At 36.7% G+C, this 12,424-nt stretch overlaps 1 long non-coding RNA gene and 1 pseudogene across 1 annotated transcript in view; one reads left to right on the top strand and one right to left on the bottom strand.

Annotated features, from left to right (window-relative positions):
- LOC134733177 (uncharacterized) overlaps positions 1-12,424 on the bottom strand; it is a 594,472-nt gene that overhangs the window by 229,946 nt on the left and 352,102 nt on the right. The window lies entirely within an intron of this gene.
- Positions 906-11,606, top strand: LOC134733277 (p53 apoptosis effector related to PMP-22-like; annotated as a pseudogene).

Raw genomic sequence — 12,424 nt, 5'->3', positions numbered from 1 at the left:
CATGTGATTCATATATTTATGCAATCATTTAATGGATGTTTACTTGAAAAGTGCTCTATGCAAAGCACTGGGGGAAGCGCTAGCAGAAAATGTAGACTCTTTCTTCTCTGAAAATGCTCAGCATAATGTTGGGAATGTAAAATTATTAAATCCAAGTATAATTGACAATAGCAGCATGACCTGTGAAGAACGCAAATGAGATTGGAGGAGGAAGACTTGAATCACTTTCCTGGATTGAAGAGTAAATTACTGTGTGACATTTGGCAAGTAACTTCACCTTTCTCAGCCGTAGTTTCTTATTTGTAATCCGGGATTTGAATTACAGAGCACAAAATTAAATTTCCAATGCATACAAGTCTCTGTAAATTTAGGAAATTAAAATTTAAGCAATGAAATGTTTATCAATCTGTCAAATATTAAAGGAATAAAAATTATCACTTGGCAAATTTCTTTGGAAATGGACATTCTTATAAACTGCAAGCAGATATGTAAATTGGTACAACCTACTTACAAGGCATAAAAATGTGAGCTGAGCATCTAATTCTTAGTTACAAAAATTTTCATTACGGCAACATTTTAAAAATAGCTAACTGCATAAATATCTAAAATTAAGAAAGTAGATTAGTATTTCATGGTCCATTTTAACCATTAATTCTATTTCTGTAAGCTATTTAAAGTCCCTACAATGTGTCAGACTCAGTTTTAAGTGATGTATAACTCAATTTAATTGCTACCAAAAATACATGATTTAGGCACTATTAGTACAGCCACATTGCAGATGAGGTAATAGTTAAACAATTAGCTAGTGCCCAGCTAAAAATTGATGGGGTCAGGATTGAATTGAGACAACTTAACTCCACAGCCCAAGCTCTTAGGCACTGTACCAAGCTCCATTATACCATGCCATGAATGGTATGAATCCAAGGTAAAATATACTTGAAATAATTCAGAAATAGGCCAGGCGCAGTGGCTCACGCCTGTAATCCCAGCACTTTGGGAAGCTGAGGCGGTGGATCACAAGGTCAGGAGATCGAGACCACGGTGAAACCCTGTCTCTACTAAAAATACAAAAAAAAATTAGCCGGGCGTGGTGGCAGGTGCCTGTAGTCCCAGCTACTTGGGAGGCTGAGGCAGGAGAATGGCGTGAACCCGGGAGGCAGAGCTCACAGTGAGCCGAGATCGCGCCACTGCACTCCAGCCTGGGCAACAGAGCGAGAGACTCCGTCTCAAAAAAAAAAAAAAAAAAAAAAAAAGAAAGAATTCAGAAATAGTAGATGAGAACTGATGAGTATGTAATGGTAGTATATACTTACCATGATGTACCACCTATAATGGTAGTAAAAATGGAAAGGGAAAAATAGCCTGATATATGTGTGGCAAGCATTGTGGAGAATCAAATTGAATGTTGAGGGAAATAAAAAAAGTTAATGGGATTAATCAATAAGGAGATCAATAATTAAAATAATAAGGCAACTACTACTTATTAGGAACTTACTGTGTTTCAAATGCCATGCTGGTCATTTAATACACCATCTTACAAATTAATAAGATTTGATTAGTAGAGATAATTATGTTGGATTTCATTTTAAACTCCTGGGGTTTGAGGTGCCCAAGGGGCACCCTACTGAGATATTTATAGGGAGTGAACATGGAAGTGAATGATGCAGAATAAATGAGAGAAGATGCTAGGAAGAGGTTCTTCTCAAGAGACATAGGAGTCTTAGAAAGCATAGGGCTAAATTGGTATCTACATATCATATAGTGTGTGTGTCTCTTCACTGTTATCAGCATTAATTCTATAAGATGCAGAACTCACACTCATCCAAAAGATGAGTGTTTTTGTGTTTTTTTTGTGTGTAATTGATCTAATTTTTCTTATTAGCCCTTACCTACTATGTGGTAACAAAACAAATACACAAATAGGTAAACTAACTTTAAACAATCTCTATTATCTGAACAGTCTCGGTGTACATTACTTTTCAAAATTAAGATAAAAGTAGAAGAAACAGTATAAACCCCAATTACCAATCACATAATTTAATAATCATTAGCATTTTGCCAAGTTAATTTTCTTTTTTTCTTACTCTATTTTTCGAAAGTTAATCACAAACATCATTACATTTTACCTCCTATTTTATATGTATCTCTAAAAATCAGATTTTTCCTTTATATATTTTCTATGATTATTATACCTTAAAAAGTAACAATATTTTAATACCACTTAATATGCAGTCTTTTTTTTTTCTTTGAGACGGAGTCTCGCTCTGTCGCCCAGACTGGAGTGCAGTGGCACAATTTCGGCTCACTATGCAGTCTATTTTTTAAATCCTCTAATTTTCCCCAATGTGTGTTTGTATGAGTTTCTTTAAAGCAGCATCAAATCAAATACATCAACTGAATTTTGTTAAGCCTGTAAGGTTTTTTGAAATTTAGAAGTGTCCTACGTTTTTCTTTTGATATACCATTGACCTGCTGAAGACACCAGGCGGATTATCCCATAGAATAACCCAACGTTTGGGTCAAACTCTTTTAGAGAGAATACTTTGGATGATGCTGGGTGCTTCCTACCGCATTATGTTAGAAGGCACATGACTTCTAGTTTTCCCACTGTTAGCGATGCTAAGGTGGATTACTATGTTACAGAGTTTGTGCAGCCTCTCCGGGCGGTGCTCCTCCGCTTCGCGCCGCTACGTGGGCCTGCTGCGCCGCTGCTCTGGACCTTGCCCCTGCCCCTGCTCAGCTCCATCGCCTTCACCATCGTGGCAATGCCCAGCATGGCGGCAGCACGTCCCCCCAGAATGGGTGCCAGAGCCTCGTGGAGTACGTAGGAGGAAGAGCAGCCGCTGCCATGCTCTTCTGTGGCTGTATCATGCTGGTGACCTGTTTCATCCCCACCTTCTTTGTCCTCTGTGCACTCCCGATGCTAGTCCTCCTAAGAGTGAGTTGGAGGCCTCCCTACCCTGGCTGCTGTGTTGCAGATCACCTCCCTGGTAATTAACCCTGTGAAGTATACCCGTACCTTCAATCTTCATGCCAACCCAGCCGTCACATCACATCTGTCCCTGGACATGTGGCTTTCAGTGGGTGGCCACAATCATCCTGATTGGCTGTCATTTCTCCTTCTGCTACGGCCCGAAGGACAAAGACAACCTCCTGGGAGGCGCCAAGCCCAGGTACTTCCACATCCTCCTGGCTGGGTAGGAGACCCAGAGAAGACGCGGCCGAGAAGGACTCCAGAGGAAGAAGCTGTTTCCCTAGGCGACTTCCAACTTATTTTTTGGCAGTGTTCACATTATTAAACTAGTAGAACACGCTACAATAATTTGGGAGAAAATACTGTGTTATAATTTCATCTTCACCTTTTATATATGTTTTTTGGAGTTGACATGTTTGTTTTCACTAACCTTATATCTATCCATAACAGTTATATTACATTTATAAGAGAATATGAACGTGAAACTTATCACTTTATAGAGTAAAAATGAAAAAGCCTCCAAGACTTAATAACCTGATCAAGTTTTTGTTATTTCCAGACAGAATGGACTGTATCTATTGAGGGCTTAAGGAGAAGAGAGAGATGTTGGTAAAAAAATTGTCATTGATCAAATATTCTAAAAAGAAATGCAAAACAAAAATTTTTTTGTGAGCCTTCAATTATTTAAAGATGCAAAATAGTTTCCTAAATACATATCATTTGTGAGAATTTCTAATTAATATCTTGAATAAATAATTGTTTTTGCTAAGCTTCATGCTGACTTTACATGCCATTTAGGAAATGATTGTTTCATGGCCAAAACATGTTGCAGTGGTAAGGCCTTCTTAAGCAGTAAAATGTTTAGATGAAGTTTTCTCTTTTAAAATTCTTAAGGGGTGAGGGTGTGGGAAAATGCTATATTAATAAATAAATAAATCTGCACAGTTTTGTGTCTGTATGTTCAGAGCCAAAGTAGACTGGATTGAAAGATGTACTGGGTCTAATTCATCATGACTCATAGTCCTGATTAGGTTGTGTAGTGAAGCATTAGAGGGGCCATTCCCATCACAGGAGTGCTATTAAAACAGCCTAAGAAGAAGAAACAGCTTGTTTTTTTTTTTCCTCAGGCCTAACTGGGTTGTAATCATATAGACACAGCTTCTGGTAGATTGCAACTGCAAGCAGACACCTACATATAGTTAAAAATCTGGTCTTTTTTGGTAAAGATATGTAAAATGTCTGATGTAAACCACGCAACAGGGATGTGAGTTTCTCTGAATGGCATATGTATGATATATCGGATTGATTATTACTATTTTTCACCATTTGTACTTACATAATGAAAACGAACTCATTTTATATATCAAATTATTATTTTGTAAGTTGTAGAATAAGCGACTGAAGTTTTAATTATGAATTTTTCCCCATAAATGAGGTATTCTAAAAAAAGAGTTTGTATCGTTACATTTCCCCCCTGCAACCAGATATTTTATGGGTTGATATTTTGCATGCATGCTGTTATCCTGCTCTATCTCATCATTTCACTTAATAGTTTCAATGTCCACTGTTGATCTTTGCTTGAATAAATTATTTTATTAGGGTTGCAAGACTCAATCTCTTTTGGATAAATATTCAGTCATTCAAACATTTCACACCTCACAAAAATATGCACATTTTTTTCCCCAAATTGATAGTTAGGTGCATGAGAGAATTTACCATGTGCTTGAGGAAAAAAAAAAATAGAGGTTCTCAAATCCACATAGAAACTTCTAGATTCTCTTAACTATGGATATTCTTCAACTTCTGATCCATTCTCTTTTGTCTTAGACAGGAGCTGGTGCTGCTACCTATCTGACTTTGTATCTCTGGGTTCTTGTTGGTGCTACATGACTTTTGCTTATCATCTACCACCTTCCCAATATTGTCCATGGCTTAGGCTGTCCATGATAACACACTGCCATGAGGTTTCCTCATTCTGTACTAAGATGTGTACTCCATGGAAGGACAAATGTTATTCAAACTGCTGAAACATGTACACAAGACCCCCGTGAAATCACAGGATTCTTCAGTCTGTTGTACCTAAAGCAAGTATGGTTTGGGAAATAAGATGAAGAACTAACTGTTTTGGCTTGCCTAAGCTTGAGAGGTTTCCAAGGAAGCAAGAATTTCAATGCTAAAACTGGGATACTTCTGTGAAAACCATGCAGTTGCTCATCCTATTGGAAAAGCCAAAAAGAAGTCTTATGTTTGCCTAATAGTACCACACTGCAGGGTACACTTGGCTGGGGCTGCTCCAGGCTAGCCTGGGACTGACACACGCAGTGGTCTTTCAAAGTCCTCTCTGCCTTCATATCCCTCTCAGCATCTCCAACATGTCTCTCTTCTGGCACTTTGATCTGGAGATGGCAGATGGGCAGAATTACCCTACCCTCTGCTTTGTTGGCTCAATGGAATCCTTTATTCTCCCACAATCTCTTAGAAGATGTATGTGTTTCTGTTTTGCTTTTCTCTTTTTGGATATGCAAGGTTTTTCTTCATCCATTGGTGAGACAGCCTAGGTGTTTGCTTTTTCCAGGCCATATTCTTTCTGACTCAAGCCTTAGAGCTAACTAGTAGACTAGTAACGTCCTTACATGATTCACTAGTTATAGAGAGTTCTCAAGGCTTTGGGTAGAATTTAATCAAAATTCTTTAATAAAAATGTCTTTCTGCCTCAAGTATAAGATCTCATCAGCTGCATTTATATCAATCCAGTTGATTCTTCTTGTCATTAGCTATTGAAGAGATATGTCCAAATGCTACAAGTACAGGAGATGTTTTCTCAAATATGTTTTCTCAAATATGTTTACGAAGCCAGGAAGCTCAGCAACACTCCTCTTATGAGTGTTTTACAAAGGGGTGCCATAGTCTTCCAAGGAAATGAATTTTTCTTCCCCAAGCTTGAGGGAGGAAACACAGTAAAGACTAGGATACAAGAGAAAAAGATGGTCTTCTTTATAAGGGAACCTCATTGAGAAATATTTCAAGATTATTTTATCTCAAATATCTATGTTACTTCATAGGAAATAATACCTGTCATGTTTTAGGATATAAAGTTAAATTTATGGTAGCTTTAAAAATCATGATATATTAAAGGAAAAAAGGCTCCTGAAAAAAGACACACTAGAAAATTCTGTTCTTGCTACTTTCATGATGTGAATTGGCTTGATGATGGGTTAAATGGAATTCGAAAGCCTCTGGAGAATATTCTAATATTGGTACTTCTAAAATCTTTGTGAATATTTTTATTTCTCAGTCAGGCTCAGTCAGCATTTTGCCTGATATCCATTTATATGGTAGATGTTATGTGGCTAATACAATTCTCTAATATTTGTAAGCCATATGGCATGTTCCTCTTTTAATTTATCTCGAGTGCTATGACTATCAGGGTATAGGTATCACAGGAAATCTACATAGAACATGGAACGATTTATTCTACAGAGCTTGTAGAAATGGGGTATAAAGTCATTTTTTTCTGAGTGTCTGTTCAGCATGGTTTTCTCTTATAACAGACTGTCTGTTGTATCTCGACTGGATTAAAAACTCCCAGAAGACAATGTGCCTTCTGGAAGAGAGAGCACATGGAATGTGCCTTCTGGAAGAAAGAGCACATTTTTTTTCTATAAGCAATGTCACAGACAAAGAGGTAGTGCTGGGAGTAGAGTTGCAAAATTTAAGGAGCTGCCCCAAAACTCAGCAACCAAGATAAATATTTTAATGCAACATTTTTAAAATTAAAAAGTTATGCAAATACATTAAATAGCAACTATTAGTATTAAAATAAAGATGGGATAAATACTTTGGAGATTTCTTTCTGCTTTAGGCTCTAATATAGTTCTGTATGGCACTACAAGAAAGTTCTTCAAGGAGAAGCCGTAAGAGGTCAGCTGTCAACATCTTTAGTGTCTGCCTTAACTGCAGATTCCTCCCCTCCCTGAGGTCCACCCTTGCCAGGATGTCCACATGCATAATTGAAGGAGGCAGAGGTAGAAAGGCCCTGCTATTTTGGCCTGATCAGAGAAAATTCTGAAGCACTGCTCTCTTCAGAATTCCTTGCCAGATTGGCCAGGCTTTATCTCATGTACACCTCAGTTCAACTTCTTCTTCAGCCCAATTTTGTTTCCCCCGCCTTCCTTCACACGTGTTGATCTTTAAAACATCTTGCATCCGAAATTCTGACTTAGTATCTGTGTTCGGAAGACCCAACCTGTGACTGGGTTACAGCTGCCAAACCCGGCTTCATCTAGGTACTATGGTTTAGATTAAAAATGTAAGTTTGCATATTCTCTGGTTTCTCTTCTTAAAAATTTAAAGGTGCTGTTACACATCAAGCTGTTTAGGAGAATAGGAATTGACTATAGACAATTTTCTAGCAATTAACTGCACACACGCAGTTATAGCAGACTGAATTATAAATAATATTAGATCATAGCTACACAGTGGTTTTACTATTGAAAATCAGTCCAATCTCAAAGTACAATTAAAGCCCTGTGCCTAGATTTGTTAGAGTGCCAATTTCTCATGGTTATGGTTTGCATTCTCCTTTTTGGTTTATATTTCTTTCTTGTTCCTATTTATCACATGATCTCAGATCCGACTAGTAACATCCTTACATGATTCACTAGTTATAGAGAGTTCTCAAGGCTTTGGTTAGAATTTAATCAAAATTTCTTAATAAAAATGTCTTTCTGCCTCAAGTATAAGATCTCATCAGCTGCATTTATATCAATCCAATTGATTCTTCTTGTCATTAGCTATTGAACAGATCTGTCCAAATGCTACAAGTACAGGAGATGTTTTCTCAAATGTAAATATGCTTACCAAGCCAGGAAGCTCAGCAACACTCCTCTTATGAGTGCTTTACAAAAGGGTGCCATAGTTTTCCAAGAAAATGAATTTTTCTTCCCCAAGCTTGAGAGAGGAAATACATTTTGGGTTGAGTGTTACCAGAAAGATTGCCTCCCTTGAGGTAAAGTCCTTTTTATCTATGATATTCCCTCTTCTTTCCCTGTCTTCTTCCTTTCCTCCTTCTTTCATGAACTGCAGAGCCCCACCTTAGCTGAGGGTCCCACTCTTCCTTGGCTGCTCACATTTAGGAAATGCTGCATTCTACCTTTGGCCTTCTAGCCTCAATGAGGTTTTAATTTTAGTTGCTCTGTGTTCACTACATACAAGTTATATCTGCACCTGGGTAGACAATTTTTTCTTCACCAGAATGCCTCCCTCCATCCCCAGCCAAAAAATAAATAAATAAATAAATCAGTGGCCTGGGACTCAGAACCAAATGGTTGTAGTATTTGCCCTACTGCAAATATGGTACTTGACACTATCACCTGACTTGTCTGAATTCCAACACTTCTCTCTAGTTTACGGAGACATTTGCTGAATTGGACCATTCTAGGGATAGCATTGAAAAATTGAATGTGTAATCTTAGAGATTTAGTAGGATTATGGATATATGTGAGGGCTATGGAGTGAGTTATAGATACGAATTCTAAGGTTACTATATAATAGCTGGAAGGCTTTCAACATATCACACAACCTCTCAGATTCTTAGTCCATTTATATGTGAACAGAGATAAAGCGGATAATAATAATTAATTTCCATGGATATTTGGAAGAATTGAGACTCCTCTCATCAAAAAAGAGTAATTCATGGCTTGTAATAGTAAGTTTAGAATTGTTTGTTATCATTATCATTGGAAAATTTACAGTGTTTTTGTCACTCACTTTCTTTTTTAAGTTAACATTTTTGCTTGATTGTATTTAGTTTCTGAGTTTATAATAGGTATTAATTTGCATGGTTTTGTAATATATAAGGTGGTTTGAGCTCTCTGAGGAAAAGCCTTATGTAATTAGAAAACATTATTCATTGCACTGATGTGTGAATGCTCAAGGCTCGAGACACATCCGTCTTAAAGGAAATATTAACTTCAAAATCTACATAAATGCTATAAATACATACTTAAAAAACACTGACAATTTGTAATTTTTCACTTTTCTGTTAAAAGGAAAAGCAAAGACAAAAGGTTATCATAGTGCAAAATTTATGACATGATTATGAAATGCTAGAATTCAAATTTTTAGTATCAATTTTCTATAAATTAAATATAAGAAATTATAATTAGGACTCCTGCCAATCTTTGACAATTACAATCAAAATTCTGTCTATATGTGTTTGAGCTATGCACATTTCCTTAGTGTTATATTAGCTTTCTACATTTGCATATAAGTTAACAGCACATTTATGAATTTTAAAAATCATCCTCATTATTCTGCTGGAATAAAATAGACATAATTAACCCTTTGTACTATGAGAAAAGAGAGGCACAGAGAGTTTAAGTCATTGCCTAGGATCCCATTAAAGACTAAATTTACACTATTGTCACTCTGTTGATGGTCATCTATAAAACGTAAAAAGAATAATGATTGCTCCGATTTTATCGGAATGTAGATTTGAGGTGTAGGTTAGAACAAGTTCAAAGCGTACTTGAAATTAATGCTAAGAAGTTTGGGTATTTTTATGAATAGAATTGAAGAGAAACATTTGAAGGCTGTGAAACAAACGACTCCCCAAATCAGAAATGTGGTATGAAAAAATTTGGAGGGACCATGAAGATGAAGAGGAATAGAGGCCGAGACTGGGTGACTGGACTAGTTCAGAAAATAAGACAATGATGAACAAAGCCATCAAGGAAGCAATCTAAATATAGCGAAAACTAAATTAAATAGAGAGTACAGAGATTAAAGAGGGTACAGTGATTAAATCCCTTTTCTTTACCTGGGTTCTGAACCAATCAGTTGTTAAACAGGACACGGGAATCCAACAGACATAGGTAAATTAATCAGCTTAATGGCTGGGGTTTTTGGATTAGCCGGACTGTAGCCAATTGTCTTGCTGCACTGTAATTAAACAATTTGGCTGGATAATTGTAGGCCTCCCTGACTTGGATGCCTTTGTAACTAGCCATGGAGAAGTGGAGAATGCCTAGAATGTATGTTTTTGTGGGCAATATGCTTCTGAAAAAGCAGGAAAGTTGGAGTTTAACTGAGCATGGCTCATTCCTCTTTCCAAATTTGCTCACCAGAAAGTTACCTCTCCTCTTGCCAGGAATAGAGAAAAAATGGTAAGGAAAGAGACCAAGGTTCGACCAAAAGATTATCCCAGGGAAGTTCTTCCACAGGAAAACATGAAGACTTGGAAATAAGTGAAAAATCATTAAAAAGTCATCCTTGAATGACTTACATTTAACTTAAGTCTATAGGAAATAATTTGTGACAAATTCAGCCTAAAGCAGGGTTTTCTGGCCTAAGCACTAATAAAATATTTGGTCAAATTTTTTTTTATTTTTTCAGAGATGAGGTCACACTCTGTGACCCAGGCTGGAGCACAGTGGTGTGATCATGGCTCACTGCAGCTTCAAACTTCTGGCTTAACCTCTCAGGCAGCTGAGGTTACAGACACAAGCCACTCCACTAGGCAGACAACTCTTTTATATGGGGAACACTCTTGTGTACTGTGGGATGCTGAGCAATATGCTTGGCCTCTACCTACTAAATGCCAAGCCAACATCACACCTCCAGTTTTGACACCCCAAAAAGTTTCCATACATTGCCAAATTTCCTTCAAGGAACAAAATCTCTCCAGTCTCCCATTTGAGAATCATTGACCTAAACGGAGAAAGCTTTGAACCATGGCTTTGTGATCAGGTAGGTATTCCCGTATCTCTGTGACTATTCTTTTTATGCCCTTGGAAATCTAAGCTTTAATCTTTCTAAATATATTATAGTGCATGAGTCTCTGCAGGTATGTTATCTTAACTTTTGTTTAAATTTGAAAATACTATGTCTATCATTATGGGGAAATAGAATTTTCCTTGACCCTGAAATTTTAAAGATACATTGATAGCTGGAAATGGCTGGAAAATGCTACTGAGAATTGTTTATGTATAATACCTATCCTAGTTTGGAAAGAAATATTTTAGTTTTAAAATATTTTTAGAACCCTCTTTGTCAGGGATAGAAGACTGTACAACTTTTACACAAGGAAATAGGTAGCACTATGATTAGTAACACCCCAGTCATTATTGCTTTTTAGCATTCAGTTATGTGCTCTCTGAAGATATTGTAGCATTGGGCTTTATTTATATTCATCCGGAATATAAATGAAGGGGGGGGATGCCACTCACTATAGCAGATTTGAAATAAAAAATAAAAAGTCAAAAAATACTTTTTTCCCCCTACAATTGTGGTTAGCACAAACAGCACTAGGATTTAATAACAAGGCTTAGGTTCAAGGCTTAGTTTTGCTCCTGACTAGATTCTTTCCCTTGAAAAAGGCATTTCACCTTTCTAGGACTAAGGGGATGTGTGGGAGTCAGAACTACCTTGCACAGTGCTGTGTAGTTGCTTAGATGGATTGGATAGTTTTTTTCCAATTCACAGTTGGCCTGAAAGCATACCTTTGTCCCCTAGGAGGGCTCTCCAATTGGTAGTTCTTAAAGTTTGCCGTCTTTTTCACTGCAAAACTCAGGAGCTGTATCACAGACCTGTGGTCACAGCTCTTCAGGAGGCTGAGGTGGAGGATCCCTAATAGCCAGAAGTTCCAGGCTGCAGTGCACTGTGATCACACCTGTGAACAGTTACTGCACTCTAGCCTGGGCAACAGAGTGGGACATCACTAAATGAAAAGTTTTAAAAAGTCAAATTCCTATTCAATTAAGTAAGCCACTGTAGCGCAAAAACAACTTCTAGCCTCAGCCTACTGCTTTATTTTCTCCTCTTCTCTTAGGCTCTAGTGTTGCAATTGTCTCCCGGATTTTCAGTGCTTTGTGGCTTCTTTGTTATTTTCTCTTGTTTTTAATGATAGGTGAGTTGCCACTATCGGAAATGGGAAATCTGACACATTCAATATAAATTATTGGTACACTGAGTAATACAACAATTGAAAAGCACTACAATGTAAGTATTAAGAACAAATCCGTGAAACTTTTGGGTTATTTATTTCAATTTTTACCAACGTATTTATATTTTGTCATATTGAATACATCACTTTTTATTACATTTTTGTCTTTATACTGTTTTATAAGGAGTTTAATACACACAAATGAATATTTATATTCCTATTTTCACTTAACATAGGTGAAAGGTGTAAATAATAGTAAGATGAAGAACTTGTACCCAATGTGTAATTTAAATTGAATGTTGTAAATTTTTTTCACCCCAAGAGTGAACAATTATTCTGAATTTCGTATTCATTAATCCTTTGCTTTCTTGCATCATTCTTATGTTGTTACATATTTATCGCATTTTTGGTAATAGTGAAAATTTCTATATACACACACTTATTATTGAATAATATTTCATGAATTGTATATAATTATTTATTAAACTCTTCAATATTAGACATTT

The sequence above is a fragment of the Symphalangus syndactylus genome, chromosome 17 (genome assembly GCF_028878055.3).
Source record: "Symphalangus syndactylus isolate Jambi chromosome 17, NHGRI_mSymSyn1-v2.1_pri, whole genome shotgun sequence".
Lineage (NCBI taxonomy): Eukaryota > Metazoa > Chordata > Mammalia > Primates > Hylobatidae > Symphalangus > Symphalangus syndactylus.
This window is presented reverse-complemented; position numbering and strand designations above follow the sequence as displayed.